The sequence below is a fragment of the Equus przewalskii genome, chromosome 7 (assembly GCF_037783145.1).
Source record: "Equus przewalskii isolate Varuska chromosome 7, EquPr2, whole genome shotgun sequence".
Lineage (NCBI taxonomy): Eukaryota > Metazoa > Chordata > Mammalia > Perissodactyla > Equidae > Equus > Equus przewalskii.
In genome coordinates, this window is record NC_091837.1 from 18,378,378 (window position 1) to 18,396,805 (window position 18,428).

An 18,428-nucleotide genomic window follows, 5' to 3' on the forward strand; every position below is an offset into this window, starting at 1 on the left:
CGTCTTCCTCTAGAGCTGTCAAATGGAAATCTTTAGTGTAGTCAGGTATCTCAGATCAATTTGAATGTTTGGATCAAAGGACTAGAGACTCGGGTACAGAGAGGTGAGGTTTTCTGTCTGCTCCTTGAAGCTTCGCCTAAATAGTCAGTGACTGTTTGGTGCTTAATAGTAAGTTAAAAGATACAATTTATTTGTAGCATTTAGCCAAACATAGAATTAGGGAGGAAAAAAATGTTGTTTTCCCCTCTTTTTCATTTTATCCATTAGGTGAGGTGTAAGAAACGAGCATTCTTTTAAGTTCAAAAATTGAGCATAGCTTAAATGCTTAAGGAGACTTTGTTTTAATATTTAACATCATATTTTATTCAAGGGATGTAAAATGGGAGAAAACTACAATGAAGAGGTACGTATTAATCATAAATTAAGAGAAGGCTGCTTTGATGATCACATGACCCTGTTATTGGTCACACAAAGCTAGGAAGAAAAATGCGATAGCAAACCTTATTTTTCTCTGATATAGGATGGATATTAAGCTGCAAAGAATAATTTCATGCATTCAGATCCATCATTAGGTAGATCAATAATTGAGTTAGTATGTAGAGACAGAAAGTATGCCCCATCAATCAATAAGAAGCAGAAGACAATATCGTAACCCCAGCAGAGTTGTAGTTTGTGTGATTGAGAATAATTTTTTTATTTAATCACTTTACTGAGATATGTTTAGAAAGCGTTCTAATAAAACCTTGAGCTCAAGGTCTGAATATATATTTATTTACTTTTCTCAGTAATGGATTTTGGGTTTTCACCAAGTTTATCTTTTATCTCTTCTCTCTTTTTCTTCAGCAAAATTATTTTCATTATAGGGAAATTAATTTGCACTCTCTCTTACTTTTGTTAAATGCCTACTGTTCTTTCAGTGGTTGATGGGTGCACTGAACGACTAAATGAGAGAAAAGTAACCTAAGACCAGTTAATATAAAATTGAGTCCAGCAGGATAGTGACACAGTGAGCAGACTCATTTTTGTTTTCATAAGAAAGCTAGAATGTTGAAACTCAAATAGACTTCCCAAGGTCACAGAGCTAGAGAGAGTCAGACTGGAAATCTTTTCTCTCCTTTTCTAGTTCATTGTACTTTCTGCTACATCACATTGCCTTCCGTGATTTAAGTCCTTGTAAGTTATTTTAAAATTGCTGTTTTAGAAAAATTATAGAAGTAATACATGCCCGTGAAAAAATCAGGCAGTTTGGAAGGCAAACCCCTCTTCACCTCCTTCACAAGCCCCCTTGTCACACTCACAAGAGAGATTCACTCTGAGTGGCCTCTTATGTGTTCTTTGATATTTTATTCAGAAGATTCTAATACCATAAAATTAGGGAAAATTAAGCACTTTCTGTTTTAATTCAATTTCCTAGTTTCCAAATGTGGACTTTCAACCTACTTAGTGCTGATCTGTTTGAACAAAGGGATCTGATTTGTTATGTTATTGGAGTTGGGAGGACCTGTGAGGTAAGACAGTCGGTCCCTTAGCTTGTTAAATAAGAGGTTAAGTGACTTGCATAGAGCGCCACAATGTTGAATCCTACCAGGTGGTTCCAGGACTTAGATTTCTGTTCAAACTGCCTGTCAGTTCATTTTATAGGCTTCAAAGTGAACTGTGTGTCCTAAACAGGCAGGTTTCATGTGTGTACTGCAGGAGTCTCTGTACGAAATCTAATCCATTAACTAATACCCAGCACAGAGCAGATACTGGAATATTTTGATTGAAATATTTAAACTAATTCTTCACCACAGTTTGTCAAGAAAATGAAGGAGTTAGACCAGATCATTTTTAAGGACCTTTCTATAATAAATGTCTATGATTTCAGCTTCCTTCTGTCCTCAGAGACTCAAGCTGTTTTTCCTTAGACTCAAAAGCAGTTGTCTTGCACATCCAGTTCCGACTGCATTTCCCAGCAGACATAAGTCGACTTGTGTCCTGCAGTGTTGGGTGCACTCTAGCGCCAGGTTTTCTATTAATCTTTTTCCTCCAATTGCTTGTACTAATTAAAGGGGAATTTTACAAATGTGCAGAGTTGCAAAATGGAACCAGGATTGGTTAGGCAACATCCAGTGTGAATAAAAATCTAATCCTACACATTTCAGATCAGGTCACAACTCTGTTCTGCATATTTCAGGGAGCTAATTTATAAGCCAGTAATCCTCCTCATCCTAGGGAGTTACGGCTGGAAATGAGGGTGTGGAGTTTGGGGCAGAAGGCTGGCTGGGAGCTAAGTGGTAGTGCGGGTAGTGGTGATGTGTGAGGGGGATAGAGCATGGCCCACGTCAAATAATGCTTACTGGCCAAGATTTGGCATACGGGTTATTGTAGGGTGCTAGTCAGCCCTGGGTATGTAGACATATGTGAAGTTTATGGGAACCCTGAGGTTTTATAAAATTCATCTAAAGAGTTCTTTCTTTGTTTCATCACTATTCATGAAATATGATGAAAATATTCCTGTGTTTAAACACAGTGACTAAAAACCAGGGCATAAAGGGTCATTATCAAGAGTATCTGCAGAATGACAAGCCTGCTGCTTCTTCAAATAACGAATCAACTTGCTTAGAAACCCATTTGAGCCTATATTAAAAACCAGTGCTAGCTTGATTAACATTAAATCAGATCAGGTGAAGAAGCTGAAAACTTGCAAGTTAAGTTTCCTGAGGTGTAAGGAGTCACTTCCCCAAACTGATGCAAATACTGAATCACCACAGTATTGGAGTGCTTTTACTAATCTGATTTATTTAAGCTCACTGATTTGATTAACAGATTCAAAATGACAAAAAGATATTTAAAAGGATCAGTTTAAACATTAAGTATTGATTGTTACTATTTAGAAAATCGGAAGGTGAACAAATAGTCTTATCTGCCCTGTAAATGAGAATAAAATAAAATCATATCAAATGCGGTCATGCACCACATAATGACGTTTCAGTCAACGGACTGCATGTACAATGGTTGTCCCAAAAGGTAAGTACCATACAGCCTAAGTGTGCAGTAGGCTGTACCTCTAGTTTGTGTAAGCACACTATGGTTTTTGCACAGCTACAAAATCGCTTAATGACATATTTTTCAGAACGTGTCTCCGTCGTTAAGCGACACATGAGTGTAAGCCTTTATGGGAAGAGGGGGAGTAGGGCAGTGTACCTGACTACTTTCTGTCACTACTGTTTCTTCCTTTTATTGGCTGTTATGGGGCTTAGATTTTGTGGTTGGCCTTTGGGAGCTATTGATGTTAATGAATTGAAAGTACAAGTGCCTTTCAAATAGGTATTCATCTAAATAGTATTGGTTTTGCCTGAAAGTTCGTGTTCATAGGACACTGTACTTTGAAGAACAAAAGTTAGTTTTCCGTTCCAGTTTGTTGGCATATCTGGAACCAAGCTAAAACATGTTATGCTTGAGTGATACCACTTGAGTTATTTGGGCTTATCTGTACTGTGGAAGAGAATGAATTTTAATTTCAGTGTTTGTCATTTATTAGTAATCAGTTTCTAAACACGACTATCATTTTATCAAAATTTGTTGAAATTGTTTTTTAAAACATTTGAGTTAATTGCATTCCGTCAATCATGTCAGTTGACTGAACTTAGTTTACATGAAGCGTAAAAAGTAGAGAAAGCACTCATGATTTAAAACAATTATGAGTAGAGTAATGTTTCTCACCTGTTTGAAGAACATTGCTTTTTTGAAGCACCTTAACGATAATTACTTTGGTTTATGAAATATCATGTTTTCAGAATTGAAAGAAAGAAGCTGTCATCATCTGAAAATTAAATGTCTCAAACTACATTGAAAAATAAAGATGATGTTGAATTACTAGGGATTCTTGTTTTCTTCTCTATACCCTGGTATTTCCCAGTTTTCTACAATGGGCATATATTACACTATCAATCAGAAAAAATAATACTGATCTTTTATTAAAAAAAGTAAATGTAAAATATTGTATTTAATTTTCTTCTGAATCTTTTTATTAAAGTACACTTGAGTACTTTCTTGTAAAAATTAGTACCTCTAGCTTATGATTGAAATTGAATGCTAAATGTTGATAGGACCAAAATATTAACGGCTAATTATTTGTAAGATTTATTTAACAATGTTAAGAGAAAATCCAGGTTCCCAGTGCTGGGAGAGTGATTTAAAGTAGTTCAATAGCGAGTTCTTTTTAAATTCCTCAAGCAGTAGTATTAATTTGTATCTTTAGAGAGTTCTGTGCTATGTAAGTGTAATCTAGAAGTACTTGTGTGTTTTGTGTATCATCTTAATTGGGCCTCTAGGGTGCTGCAGGCTCCTGTGGTAAGCTGGGCACTGTGTGGTTGATCGTAGTCCTTATTATACTGAGTCCCGGGTGAGTGCTTTAGGTCTTAGGGAGGCACTTTATTGTCCTGCTTCAGAGCACGGCCTCTGAGGGCAGACTTCCTGGATTCAAACCCTGGCTTTGCCACTTCCTCGTGGTGTGACCTTGGGCAAGTAAAGTTACTTAACCTCTTTGTTTCACTTTATCTGTAAAAGAGAAGTAATTATTGTCCCTACTTCATGGATTATTATGAGAATTAAATGAGTTAATATTTACAAAGTGCTTAGAAAAATGTCTGGTATATGTTATGTTTGTTTATTAGTCAAATAAACACCTCATTTAATACTCATAATAACCTTTAGGGAGATAATAGCATATGGTTGTGCACAACAATAACAGGTATTATTTCAGCTTAGAATCTTAACAGTCCCAGGGAGAGCACAGACTGATAGTCCTTAAAATGTAAATTAAGAGTTCAAATCCAAAACAGTGACGTTCGGAAAAGCATACATGGAAAGTCAGTTCAAAGTAGTAGATAGAATTCAGATTTCTTATTCTGAGAAGAGTTATTGCCAATCCTAAGGCAATAAACAGAGACACTTGGGGTCAGGAAACAAATTTATAGGCCAGTGCTTCTACTGTTCTGTTTACCACAAACGTCAGTATTTTGCTATCCGCGTTTGGGTTTATGCCAAGGTGGAATTCTTTAGTTGATCATTTTGAGAACCCTAAACAATGTAACAGGAGTGTTCATATTTGAAAAATGTTAGTGTTTAAAAAGTGGTAATCAGAAAACAGTTTTACAGCACAGGTTATCAATAAATTCTTACTTAAACTGGTGTTTGTTTTAAAAGCACTTGTTAAGAAAACTGTGTCCTATTAAAATGAGGCTTGCACTTTTGGAGATTCTTCTGGCTTTGTGTCATCGACAATGTGCTTTGCTGTTCCATTAGTATTGTCAACTGTCAGACGCATCTGAGGCCCAGAGAACTCCCCAGGGCTATATTAACAAAGCGCCCCATCAGCCCGAACCTGACATCAGATGAAGAGGGCAGTATGTAATTTTTGGTTCAGTTACCTTATTTGATCTTCACTCAAATCTATAGGCAAAAATGGATTTTGATCTGAGGGTTCATCCCAGAAATATTTGTGTCAGTGACGGTGACATAGAAAAGCGGTCTTAGTGAATAAGACTGGTTTTAAGTCACATGCTTTCAGATATCATCTTTCCGTCTAACACGTCAGGTAATCTAAAGTAATTTAACGGATGAAATAAATTCCCATGATCCCACAGTTGCCACTTATTGAGTCTCGTTGTGTTCTGAGCATTTGCTAAAAGCTGTATGTGCATTTACTCACTTAGTCCCCCGTTTTAATCCTGTGGTGTAAGAACTGTTGTCTTCATCTTATAGGTGAGACACCAAAGTGTCCATAGTGAGTAGATAGTCATGCGACACATCCAGAGTTGTTCTCCTCCAAAATCTGTGCCCTTTACCCCTACAGTTGCATTCCTCTAATGAAGAACTTGGGAGGAATTACTTTATGAGAAATGTTTATCGTCTGCTTTTTCTCCTTCCGTCTCGTTGAGTTCGTCACAGATCATGTTCATGTGATGTGTGATAGATGTAATACAGGAGATAAAGCATCTGTTTACTCATTCAGTGGGCAGTTATTGAGATCTAACCTCACCTTCTATCAGTTTCCTTCTTTTATCCTATCTTCCAATGAGGTATGGATGCACTGGTATGCAAAAGACAGTTTGTTAAAGTGCAAGAAAGAAAACTGTTACTTTGTGTCTTTTTCTATTAGTAATTCCAACTTTGTCTTTTTTGAATATACAAAATCCATTAGTGTTAGTCAAGTACTACACTTCATTGTCTCTAAGATGTATTTTTTCCTGTGCATTTTAACATCTCAAATTGTGGTTCTTACGTAAGAATTATAATTAGTGTTTTTTTCTTCCTTAGTGGTTAATAAAGTGACAGTGTGTCTACAATTGATGATTTCTTAGATGCAATGAAGTATAGAGGTATGTGTAGAAAATTAGAAAAATAAATAGATACATATTGGGAATGTGTGCTCATTTACTTTTTAACTGATAGGAGTACATAATCAAAATGGTTTTTTCAGATTTTCTCTCCCCTGCTTAGAATTCTGTAATCTCCTATTATGTATGTTACCAGGTGTGCCTAGCTTATAAAAGTGCTATCAAGTGCCTTTTCCCCAGGCATACTGTTGTGGAACATATTAGAATTGTTGAGGCAGGTAAGCTCCCATCTGATGATCAACAAAGGTGTTGAGGAGCTGTGTTGCTTCTGTGCTCATTTCAGTGTTGTGCAGATTTCTTTTGGCCTTGAACCCATTCATTGAATTCTACCTCTATAGCATCTTGACCCTGTTTATCTTCTAAATTCCCCTGAATTAATATTATTAGGCCAGTAAGCATTCAAACTCTGAGTGATAGTGATCTTCACATGTAATGTTTTCCTATCTTATAAATTTTCCTCTTCTCTTGTTGATTATTGGTGATAGATTGTTTCCAATATTGCATGGTTCACTTTGTCCTCCACAGTTACTTCCACTGACAAACATTCATCACTTTCTCATCGCTTGTAGTTGTTAAAATGATCTCTGATTTTATTTCTATTGATGATACATTTCTTATTTATATGCTTTTGTGTTTGTTAAATATGATAGGGTCAATCATCTTATTACAACGCCATAAAACTAAGCAGGAACCTGGCTGACTGTTCAGGATGAAATAGCAGGTACTAGAATGGCTGCGTGTGACTACTGATGCCATCTGTTGGTAGCTGGTAGAGTTGATATTTTTGCTCTAGAGGCTTTTCTTTCTTCTTTAGGATGAAAATTTGAAAGTTGAACGTTGATAAGTAGGGGTCTTTTGTATTTTGTTACAAAAAACTGTTGCATGATTTTGTAATGAAATCCTGTTTGTAATTAAAATTAAAGCTCTTACAGCATTTATAACCATAGTCTTAAAGGATTCTTATACTTTAAAAATTTAACAGTAGAGTATAAATTAAAATTCTCACATAGTACTTTGAAATAGCACAATAAAGAGGTTAGAATAAAGCAACTGGTCTTTAGACGAAAAGATGACACTTTACAACATCCTTCAAGCAAGATTAAAGATTTGAGTCCAGATTTATTCTCTGAGTCCCATGGAAATACATCACTCATTCTTGCTATTTACCTGCATAAGATGTGACACAAATTAATTTTCTTGCACAGAAAGTAAGCTATTTTCTTAGATCATAGACCATGTTAAAGAAATATCCTTCTTTATTTTTGTCTTAGCCTTTTCATGAAAAAATATTAATGTCCCCCTCAATAAAGAGGGTATTTACCTTTTTTACTTCTTTGTTTCCAAGGAGCATGTGCTTTTCACTGTAGCAGCCCATAAGTCTTACTTATTTAGAACCGAATGGAAATGTAGCTGTGTGACTGAATCTGACCTGAGGTAGCTTTTATAAGATGCATTTACACTCTTCTGTTCCATCACCTTTCTCCTCCTTGTGCGTTTACACCCGGATTCTTCAGAATGACGTGCTTGTATAGCTCCTTCTCTCCCCTGGCCAACTGCTCGACTCGAGCAGAAAAGCTACAGCTGATGCGCTGTTTTCTGTGCTGCGGTTGTCCAGTGCTGCAGTAGAGCGGCTGTCATTGTTTTGCACAGTTCTGTTTTTCCTCCAAAACTGCCTGTGGCAATTTGTACTCATTCTTTATTACCCAGGGGCTTTGCAAGCAATAAAATAATGTATCTGACTACTTAATGGCCTAATATAATTCCCTTTTCAGAGAAGCAGCAAAGTAGAAGACTCCTTTCACTTTTCCTCTTCGCTGACCATGCAATATTAGGCCTGTTGGGACAGGTTTTTTGATGTGCTGCCAGAATGCAGAAGGAGATTCTAGTGTATTGCAATTGTATTTTCTTCACATTCTTATAAACTGTTTATAAGTAAGCTCAGATCTGGTCGGAAATAATATTAAATGTTCTACATGTAATCTTGCCTTGTAGGGAAATTTATTAATGTGGTATCTTATATATTTAGCATAATTTTAAACTGTATCTTCAGGTTGTATTGTAAAAAATTGATAGCACATTGTGATGGTGAGAGTAAAAATTCTTTTATTTATTCTTGCCATCTATTCATGATACTCAGCGTACACACACACAGATTTTTTTCCTTTTTCTTTTTTAAGAGCCCCATTGTATGCCATACGTTGTGCTAGATGCAGTGGCTTTCACAGTGGACAAAATTGAGGTGGCCGCTGTCCTCACACCATTGATAATTGAGTAGTACTTTACAGAGTGGAGCTCGATCACATACTGGTGTGACGAGTCATAGTGCTGTCAGAGTGTCGGAGGGAAGAGCTGTGGAAGAGGAATCGACTGTGGCGGCAGCTCAGTCCTGTAGAAGGCTCCGTTGCTTTGGTGCGTGTTTAAGTAGTCTTCCTTGTCTGCCTTTACTCGAGCAGTCTGTTAGACATGCTGAGTGTTGATGAGACCCTGGGAACGCCCTTCTCGGTCTAAGACATAGCTAAGCTGTTTCCACAGCCTCTTGCTTTCCCAATCATGCCTTCTTCCCCAGGCAGTCATACTCGAGACATCTGAGGCACCAGATTCCAAAGTTTTTAAGAGCAGAGAAGTTTAATCAAATTAACTTCTTCCCATAAGAAATGTTACTAACTACTCGTTACGTTTTGATGTTAGTAGAGTCATAACAGTACCACAGTTAATGGCGCTAAGTCTATATGTAGAGAGAGCAACGCAGAATTTTAAAGCTGTTTATTTCAATTAATTTTTTTTTTCATAGTAGTGCTTAAAAAAGGCTGTTGCCTGATTAGTCTTAGGCCCTACTGACGTTAATTTTATCTAGGTCAATGAGAGTCTGTTTTGAAGATATATGGAACTAGATTATACTGTTTAGAGGCTTGGATAATCCAAAACAGTGCTTAATTAAAATGAATATATTTTTCTTCCTCAAGTCACACTCAGTACCTACTACTAATACAAAAGGTGGTCTTCTGGGTCATCTTCCGGGCTGCCCAGAGGCTAACACATACCTCCTCTCTTGAGTGGGACTAAGACAGAAGTACCCCAAGTTGAATAATTTCAGGTAGCAAGGTGCTACTGAGTGTCCAGATGAGTGATAGAGAAAGAGTGCTCCAAGTTCAGAAAAGGGTATTGTTCTGGACTGTATTCTCTGGAGCCCACAGGAACAATCTTGAACTTACTTTGAGGAATAAAGTAGACAAAAAGGAGAAGGAGCCAGCATTTTGGAAGAAGGCAGGAAAGGCGTAAGGTGTGTCCACTTTCTCTATGAGACATCATGTAGACAGATTTGATTGTCATAAAGCAGCTCAAGCAGTGATCTGCAAAGTTCTGGGGCTTCGTGCAGTGTGCAGGACTGTGAGCCCTTCTGCATGAGAATAGCCTTCACTCCAGCCTGGGCCACTGTGGTGTTTTCTTCCTTGCTTTTTCTTTTTGTTTTTTTTTTTTGGCTCAGGAAGATTCGCCTTGAGCTAACATCCATTCCCAATCCTCCTCTTCTTTTGCTTGGGGAAGGTTAGCCCTGAGCTAACATCTGCCGATCATCCTCTATTTTTTTGTATGTGGGAAGCCTCCACAGCATGGCTGGTGAGTGGAGTAGGTCTGTGCCCAGGATCTGAACCCGCGAACCTGGGCTGCCGAAGCAGAGCACATGGAACTTTAACCACTCGACCACGGGGCTGGGCCCCCTCCTTGCCTTTTTAAAATGTGAGGCACTGTATAAAATTTCGTATAAAAGGAAGGCAGTGTTGCTCAAAAGAGTTTGAAAACCAATGGGACAGAATTGATTCAAGGTATTAGTGTTTGGATGTGGCTATACTTTGTTATTTGGATTTTGGAGTAGATTTCCCTTTCTAGTGTGTTTTCTACTATGTTTATTTGAACTGTAAGATTTAAATCACATTCTCAAACTCATATTAGGTAATTTGGGATGTGCGCTGATGAGTACATCATTTCATTCTGATTTGTGGTGTGGACTTTAATTAATTTTAATAACTATTATATCCAGAGCATGGGTATAATAAGCGTCTTATCTTGTTTAATGTTTATGTCTCTATGAGTTAAGCATTATTATCTCTGTTTTATAGCATTAAAAACTGAAATACAGAGAGATTAATTAACTGAAGGCAGCTAATAATGGGTCACATTTGAACTCAGCTCTGCCTAATTGCAAGGTTCTCTGACATTGCCTTTCTTACTGCTGAGCAATTGAGAATTAATTGTATAACCTTACATTAAAATAGGCATGCTCTTTGTAACTATGATTTATTTTTAAATAAATAAAAAAGCTTCTGGGTAAAAATGCTTATGTGGACAGTTTTAGAAGATGGAATTTAAAAGTCAGAACAAACAATGGAAGTTTAGTTTTGGAAATAAGTGAGTCTTATGACCTGAAAAAAAATGAAACTTTCTCCCCCAAATTGCTTTAAAATTACTAACTTAGAATTTTTCTAAATTAAAGATGAGAAAAAATAATCTATATTCTTATTAATTTAGTTTCCTGAGACCTCAGAAAGAAGCCTTTGGGTTAGTATTTAGCATGCTTATAGTTGTGAGCTGAGGTTCAGAGATGGGGGAAGAAAAGCAGGAGATAGATAATGACAGGAGACACAAATGCTCATATGCCACTGTCCTGAGCTTCCCACTTCCTCTTTTTTTTTAGAGGAAGATTAGCCCTGAGCTAACATCTGCTGCCAGTCCTCCTCTTTTTGCTGAGAAAGATTGGCCCTGAGCTAACCTCTGTGCCCGTCTTCCTCTACTTTATATGTAGGATGCCTCCACAGCATGGGGATAAGCTGTGCATGGGTCCATGTCTGGGATCTGAACCAGCGAACCCCAGGCCGCTGAAGCAGAGTGCGTGAACTTAACTGCTGTGCCTACAGGCCAGTCCCCGCAACCTCTTTTTAAAGATGACACCATAGTTTCATGTCTTTAACTTTGTTCTCATCTCCAAGCTTTCGCTTCCGTTGATCTTCAGTGAATTAATGATTCTCTGAAAGTCAAAGCTCCGCAAAACAAGTGTCATTTGTATCTTTGTGTATACTTAAGATATGGTTGAATCTAGAATCCACCCCCCCCCCCATGAAATCTAATAGTTTTAATTTATGGTTAAATTATCAAATTATCAGTGTACATAACTGTTGCTTTTGACATCTCAGGTCTTAAAATATTTCTTCAATTTTTAGTGCCAAGTGTATTTAACACACAGTAGCACTTCTCCTGGCCAGTTGACTTCCTTTCTACATTTTTTTTAACTTTTCAAAATTCAATTAATTTTTAAAAATTTTTGAGACTTATTAGGAATTTGCCAAGTTGGCACCACTTTAAATACTCTTAGTGATTCACAGAGAAGTGCTCCAAGCTCAGAGAAGGTGAGATTATCCTGGACTGTCTCCTGTGTTACCTAGAGGAACAATCTTGAACTTAGCTTGCTTTCGTCTCACAATGTGTGAATTTCATCTGTGGAATTGTGTGTATAACTCCAGCATTTGATTGAAGGGTTTTTTTGCCCTGCAGTTGAAAAAGGTAAAGACTTTTCCCAAGTGTTTTGTTTAGGGTGATAATATTTGATTTTATGACAATGATTTATGTTTGTTACTTCTGTATCTTAATTTTTATTATGTTAAAAGTAATAGCACTTAAATCAGATTTGAAATATGACTTCAAACCTTTTTCTTGATGCCTCATTTATGTTTTTGCTCCTCGATCTTTTTTCTTTTTCATTATTTTAATATTGCCCTCAATATTAATCAGTTATATTTAATGTATTTTATACTAAGAAACATTTTTATAGTATAAAAATAGTTCTGCAGAGTATGATTCTTTTTTGGATATTGCCTATGTAATCAAGCTTGTTTAAGCAGACTTGACACAAAAACTTTTATTCTATTACATATATTTAATATAAGCCTGTAAAGGGAAATGATTATTTCATATGTCTTTCATAAGCACAACACCTTATTACTTTATTAGTAACATCTGCATACTTGTACTATATTATGATTTTTAATTAAGGTATTTGTATTTTATATTTGTGGTCATGATTCAGTCTACTCAAAGGCATGAAAAAGTGCTTATGTTTTAGAATGTTGCTGAATGGGGTAGAGGAATATGATAATATTTGAGGATACATAAACGCTAAATAGGAAAGTCGATAAACCATCATGTACTCTATGATGCCGTCATTGTTTTACAATGGACTAGATTGTGTTTAATTCAACTTTTCCAATTAGATGGTATTCTCTTTCCAGCGACATCGATTCAGAACAGTTATTAACAACTTATCTCTAAAAGCAAGATTTCCCATTTCATCTTTTGAAGACCTTCAAAAAAACATTTTGGGGGTTAAAAATAGCTATATAAATGGTTAACAAGATAGTAGATTAACCTATGGTCTGTTTCTTTTCCATTATGAATAGAGATTGTACAAAGTGAAAGGTGTTATTATCCCTTTATGCTATAGTGTAAACTTCTCTTTTACTTTTAATAATCTCAGCATTTTTAATTTTACTCCATATACACATTGATGAGCACAATAATTGTACAGAATTATCTCCAGAATATATATGAGGGAAATAGTGTTTTTGAATTTTAGAAGTTTGACTTTGTTTAGGTTTAAAATAAATGAAGGTATATTTTCTTTGTATCCTTTATTCACTTCTTAAAGTGAGAAATCAGATCAGCTGGGAAGGATGTGTGCCTCAAATGGAGTGGCAGATCTTAGCATTCTGATTTTCAGTCTGACACATTTCATTTAGAACTTGTTAAATAGGAAATAATTGCCATTTTTCAATTTAAGTATGCCAGCTGATTCCTTTTTTTGGTCAGGAAGAAAACATATTTCATGTCTTTTGATTGGCCATAGTTGAATCTTTTTCATAATTTAAAGAGTTTCAAACTTTTTCTATTATATATCTTGCCGTAAACAAGTAATAAAAATAAATGAACTTTTGGTTTTTGAGTCCTTGACTAAATGATATAGCTATCTCAGAGCACATAAAGTATTGGGTCCAAAAACGTGTGCTATACATTTTAATGAACCGAATCCTGTTTATAAATGTACTAGGTATAGGTAAGCTCAATGATTTAAAATGTCTGTAAAGTTTCCTTTTGTAACCATCAAAGCTTTTTTTAAAAAGAAAATACCAAGTTTGTTTTTTTTTTTAACCAAATCTCTTTTCTAAATTTAGGTATTTTGAATACCAGATTTTTGAAAATCAGGGCATGTTTTTGACCTCTGAGAGTCTACTTTAGTAGTTGAAGGAAATGAGCACATTTTGCCAGATGGGCGTAAAGGTATTGAAGTGGACTTTTGGACTGTCTATCTCCGTATGTGAACTATTTCAGAGACCACAGTAAAAACCAGTAGTCTGAATTTGGGATAGACTAGGCTTATCCAGCAGGAGAAGAGTAGTCACCGATACCTCATAAGCAGAATGCTGCATCTTCTTTTGTTAGGTCATTGCCTAGAATGCTCTCCATGGAATTTAAGTCCTAATGAACAGGACATTCTGGCATCAGTCAGTCAGGTGGTGTGCAACTCTGGATGTCATGTGGATACTGAACCGCTTAGAGTGCAGCTAGCTCCAGCCCTGAACAGAATAAGCGATGGATGAGATAGAGCTTTGGAGCTGTGGCGTTTCTCCTCAGCTTTACTGCTACTGTCTTTCTCATCCTTTAAGAGTATGTCGCACCTTTCATGTGGAAAGTGCCTCTGCCATTTCGGGAGTATTATTAAAGGTAATCTCTTTGGGACTCTTGTCCGCCTCGTAGGGCTTTATTTTATAGGCTGTGGTTTGAGCAACTTGGAGTAATCTATGACGATTCTTCCTTCAGGTGTTAGCCGGCTTCCTTTTCTGTTAAACGACTCTACTCGTTCTCTTCACGGATTCTGCTGCTGGTCACTTTTGCTTCTAGGTTAACTTTGTTTCACATGCTTATATATTTAATTCTGGGGAGGGGAAAAGAAGGCATTTTTTATTCCTTTATCAAAACTGTTTGGCTCTTTTACTATTTATGTCAGTTGTGGAGGAAATACAATAACCAAATACATATAACTAACTGCAGTATATTCCAGATTTTACTAAATCTACCAAGTTATAAGACAAATTAAAGAGGTCGGTTAAGTTTTAAGGAAAGAAATAAAGATCAGAAACGAAAGCAAAATTTACCTTTTATCTCTAGTAATTCATTCTCTAGGATCAGTAAATACTATTTGAATTAGTACCCAAGGTATTAATTTTATCCTATAATTAGGCAATTGTTTAAGATTAGATAAAAAATAATTTCTTAGAGAATCTTATCTGATGATGATTCTCACATTCATCTCATTGCTACTTGGAGAATTCAAAGAAAACAAATGTAGTTAGATTGTAAATTTATCATCACCAGCGATAGTTGGAACTGATTCTCATACTTAACGGTGTCTTAGCTAAGGTCTTACAGATGCATGTAGGAATTATGAATAAAGGAATTTTCTTTATAAGTAAGTTAGGAATTACATGCACTTCTAGGGAGAAACTTATTAGTCACTGTGTTGCAGTGCATCCAGATGGCAGCTCTGTCTTTGTGAGTGTCCTCAGAGCTGTTCGGCCATGCTTTCTTACCTGTTTTTGTGCCTTCTCTGATCTTAGAAAGCCACTTCAAAAATTAGGTACCTTTTTCCAGATCTGATTCTTTTGGACTTGTGTCTTCTGTTCAGAACCCTACTACCACTGTATTGTCATGATTATCATCATCATCATCACTGTCACAGCCACTGTGTACTCTGCACTAAGTACTTGTGTGTGTATCCCCTTTAAACCTGACAGTAACCCTGAGTTATAGTCTAGTAGCTCTCACTGTAAAGATGAGGCTAAAAATCAAGTGGTTTATGCAAAGTCATACGTTTGGTTAGTGATATAGCCAGATCTCAAGGTTGAGTCTGATTCTAACACCCTTCCTTGTATTTGCTACCCTCTACCACTCTCCTGTTTTCCTCAGAGTGTTGCTGATCTTGTGGTCAGGGTCCTCTCCTAACAAATTTATCTTCAGGCTGCCAGCAGCTCACTAAACTGCCGTTCAGACTTGTTTTGATTCTTTGCTGTGGTTGTCCATCTTGGAGCTCGTGATTATTATCCCAGGTATTTAATGAAACTTACTACAGTTGAGAAGTTAGTTCTTTTAGGCGTGGCCGTGGCATTTTCTAAAGGCCTTTCAGCTCTGAAATCCATGAGTTCTGTGATTCGTCCATTGGAAGGCCAATTGGAAACATTGTTAAAATATTGGTCGTCATATTGGTCGTCATAGGAGGAAATTTTTTTTTTTTGGTGGAAGGTTGTTGCTTTGCTGACATTGTGCCAGTCTTCCTCTGTTTTATGTAGCATGCCACCACAGTGTGACTTGACGAGTGGTGCTAGGTCTGAGCCTGGGATCTCAATCTGTGAATCCCGGACCGCGAAAGCAGTGTGTGTGATCTTAACCACTATGCCACCGGGCTGGCTCCGGGAATGTCGTTCAAAGAACTAACTTCTCGTGTGAACGTGCTTTGCTTCCTCACTTAGTCTCACTGAAAGTAGGGATCGTAAGTTTACATGTTCATGTATTCTTCTCAGTGGCACGTATTTTAATTATCCTGCTTGCAATGGGCCATCTATAAGCAGTCATATTCCTGTTGGAATTTTTAAGTCTTTTTATTGAAATATGCATATGTGTTTGCACATCGCAAGTGTTTAGCTCCATCTTCTTTTATAAAGTGAATACATCCTTATGTGTAGAACTCAAATCAAGATATGGAATGTTACCAATGTCCTAGAAACCCCCTTTATGCTTCCTCCTAGTCACTAGCTCCCCTCAAAGGAACCCCTAACCCACTAACACTATAGATTAGTTTTACGTCTTTCAACTTTCATCAGATGGAATCATACAGTTTATACTGTTTTGTGTCTGATTTGTCTCTCTCAACATTGTATTTATGGGATTCATCTGTGTTGTGTACAGTTGCAGTTTATTCATTCTTATTGCTGTTTAACACATTGTATGAATATACTACAGTTAATTTATGTATTCTATTGATTGACATGTTTTTCTTGACTGTTTGGGACTATTTGAATAATCCTGCTAAGACCATTCTTGTACTTATTTTCTATTGGATTTATACCTAGAAGTAGAATTACTGAGTCACAGAGTAGTAGACACATGTTCAACTTTAATAGATACTGTCAAGCAGTTACCTAAAGTGGCTGTGCCACTGTAGGCTCCCACCAGCAGTGTGTGAAAGTTTCTGTTGTTCTGCATCCTCATCAGCACTTGGAATTGTCTATTTTAATTGTTTTAACCATTTTGGTGCCCATTAACTTTTTACTAATGATTGTGTTACTTTAAAGGAGTTTCAACTTCACAGTTAGAATCATTATTGGTTTAGGTGTGTAGTTATTAATATTTATATGAGAGCTATTCTTTTCTGATTATTCTTGAAAGCTAGGCTATTATAAAGCTATGTACAAATGTAAAGTGCTCAACATGCCTGGAAGTATCACAATCTTGGCAAAATGTAGCAGTAAATGAGGATAAGGTAACTAGACCGACTGTTGTTTTGGGGTGGGTGGGTGGGGGTGTGTGTGTGTGTGAGAGAGAGAGAGAGAATGAAATGGTTGTTAAATTTCTTTTAGTAGTAGAGCTCTGTTTTTCGAATGAAATCTGTGGCTGATTCCCGTTTGCGTTGAAGTGGGATAGAGGGTGAGAATGGGGAATGTCCCTGTGGCACGTTGTGAGAGGCGTTGCTGGGAAACCCTTGGGTGCCATGGAACGGTTTGTGAACATGCACTCTCCTGGGAGAGAAGAGGTGGACGTGACGAAGCGCTGCACTTGTAGGCCAAAGATGAGTTTGAGTCTCTGCTCTACTTCTGCCTCCGTGACCCTCCTTGAGTTTGTATCATCATCTAAAATGGGGATGTTAACATACCTCTGATGAGCATTTTAAAGGAAGAAGAGCTTAAGTGAGCTGATGTATGGTGAAAGCCTTTTGACAACAGTTATTGAAAGGTGTGTAGCTTCTCCGTGCCAGTTCAGCTAGGGCTGTAAAGATCAGTGCTTTGAGAATGAAGGATCTTTTGTCAGTCCAATCTGAATTTGAAACCTGGCTCTACCCTTGACAAACTATGTGATCATGGGCAAGTTACTTCAACTCTTTGTATCTTTGTTTTCTTATGGCTTCAAAGTAGGGATAATAATATAATGCCTACTTCAGAGAGGTAAATTATGAGAATTTAAAGGTTAATATGTGTAAAGCTCTAAGAATAGTGCCTGGCTAAGTAAGTAGTCAATAAATATTAGTTAGCTGCTAGTAGTGTTTCCTTTCCTGCAGTGTCTTCCTTCCTAAGATTTTAGTCTCACATTATCAGAATCCTAAAAATCCTTCAAGGCTCAACTTTAGTCCTAACTCCTTCACAGAGCCTCTTGATTCTCACAGCTGGAATAATCTCTTCTGAAATTCTGTGGAAACCTATACTTTTCCTCTAGTATTTATGTGTACCCTCGGTTATACTTATCTGTAGCTACATTTTATATTTTCTCCTAGAGTGTAAGTTCCTTGAGGATAGAGGTTATGTTTTATTCATGTCTTTAACTCCCTAATTTTATGACATCTTTCTGAGAATTTAGAAGTCACTCAATAAAAAGGAATTTTTACTCTTTAATAAGAAGCTGTAAAATTAGTGCTGCAGTTGTCTTAATTTCTTACATAGTGCATGACACTTGGAGAAAATGTTTCCTCTAAGTCTTTCAGAAAGATAGATATCTGCATAATAAATGAAATAATGGATTATATATTGTATTTCCTAGAAAATATCTTAGGCTTTTTCAGTGCTTTTGTGAGATATTAGTGATGAGGCTTACCTTACATTACTTATTACATTGCCCATCGTTTTATTGAAATGTATTTGACTTCCTCATTTAATCAGAATATATCAAACTCTCAATTATTCACATATGAGATATTCTTGTAAATTCTTCCTTGTTAGTTTTTCATACCTGCTTAGC

The 18,428-nt window shown here is 36.7% G+C and overlaps 1 protein-coding gene across 5 annotated transcripts in view; it reads left to right on the forward strand.

Annotated features, from left to right (window-relative positions):
• Positions 1 to 18,428, forward strand: part of MED13L (mediator complex subunit 13L) — a 277,333-nt gene that overhangs the window by 166,335 nt on the left and 92,570 nt on the right. For 2 of the 5 annotated variants that reach the window (XM_070627185.1, XM_070627186.1), the window contains exon 1: positions 13,884 to 14,150. The exons of the other annotated variants lie outside the window; for them this stretch is intronic. The gene's annotated coding sequence lies outside the window, so the exon portion shown is untranslated. Of the gene's footprint in view, positions 1 to 13,883; positions 14,151 to 18,428 lie in introns of those variants that run through there. 5 annotated transcript variants of the gene reach the window in all.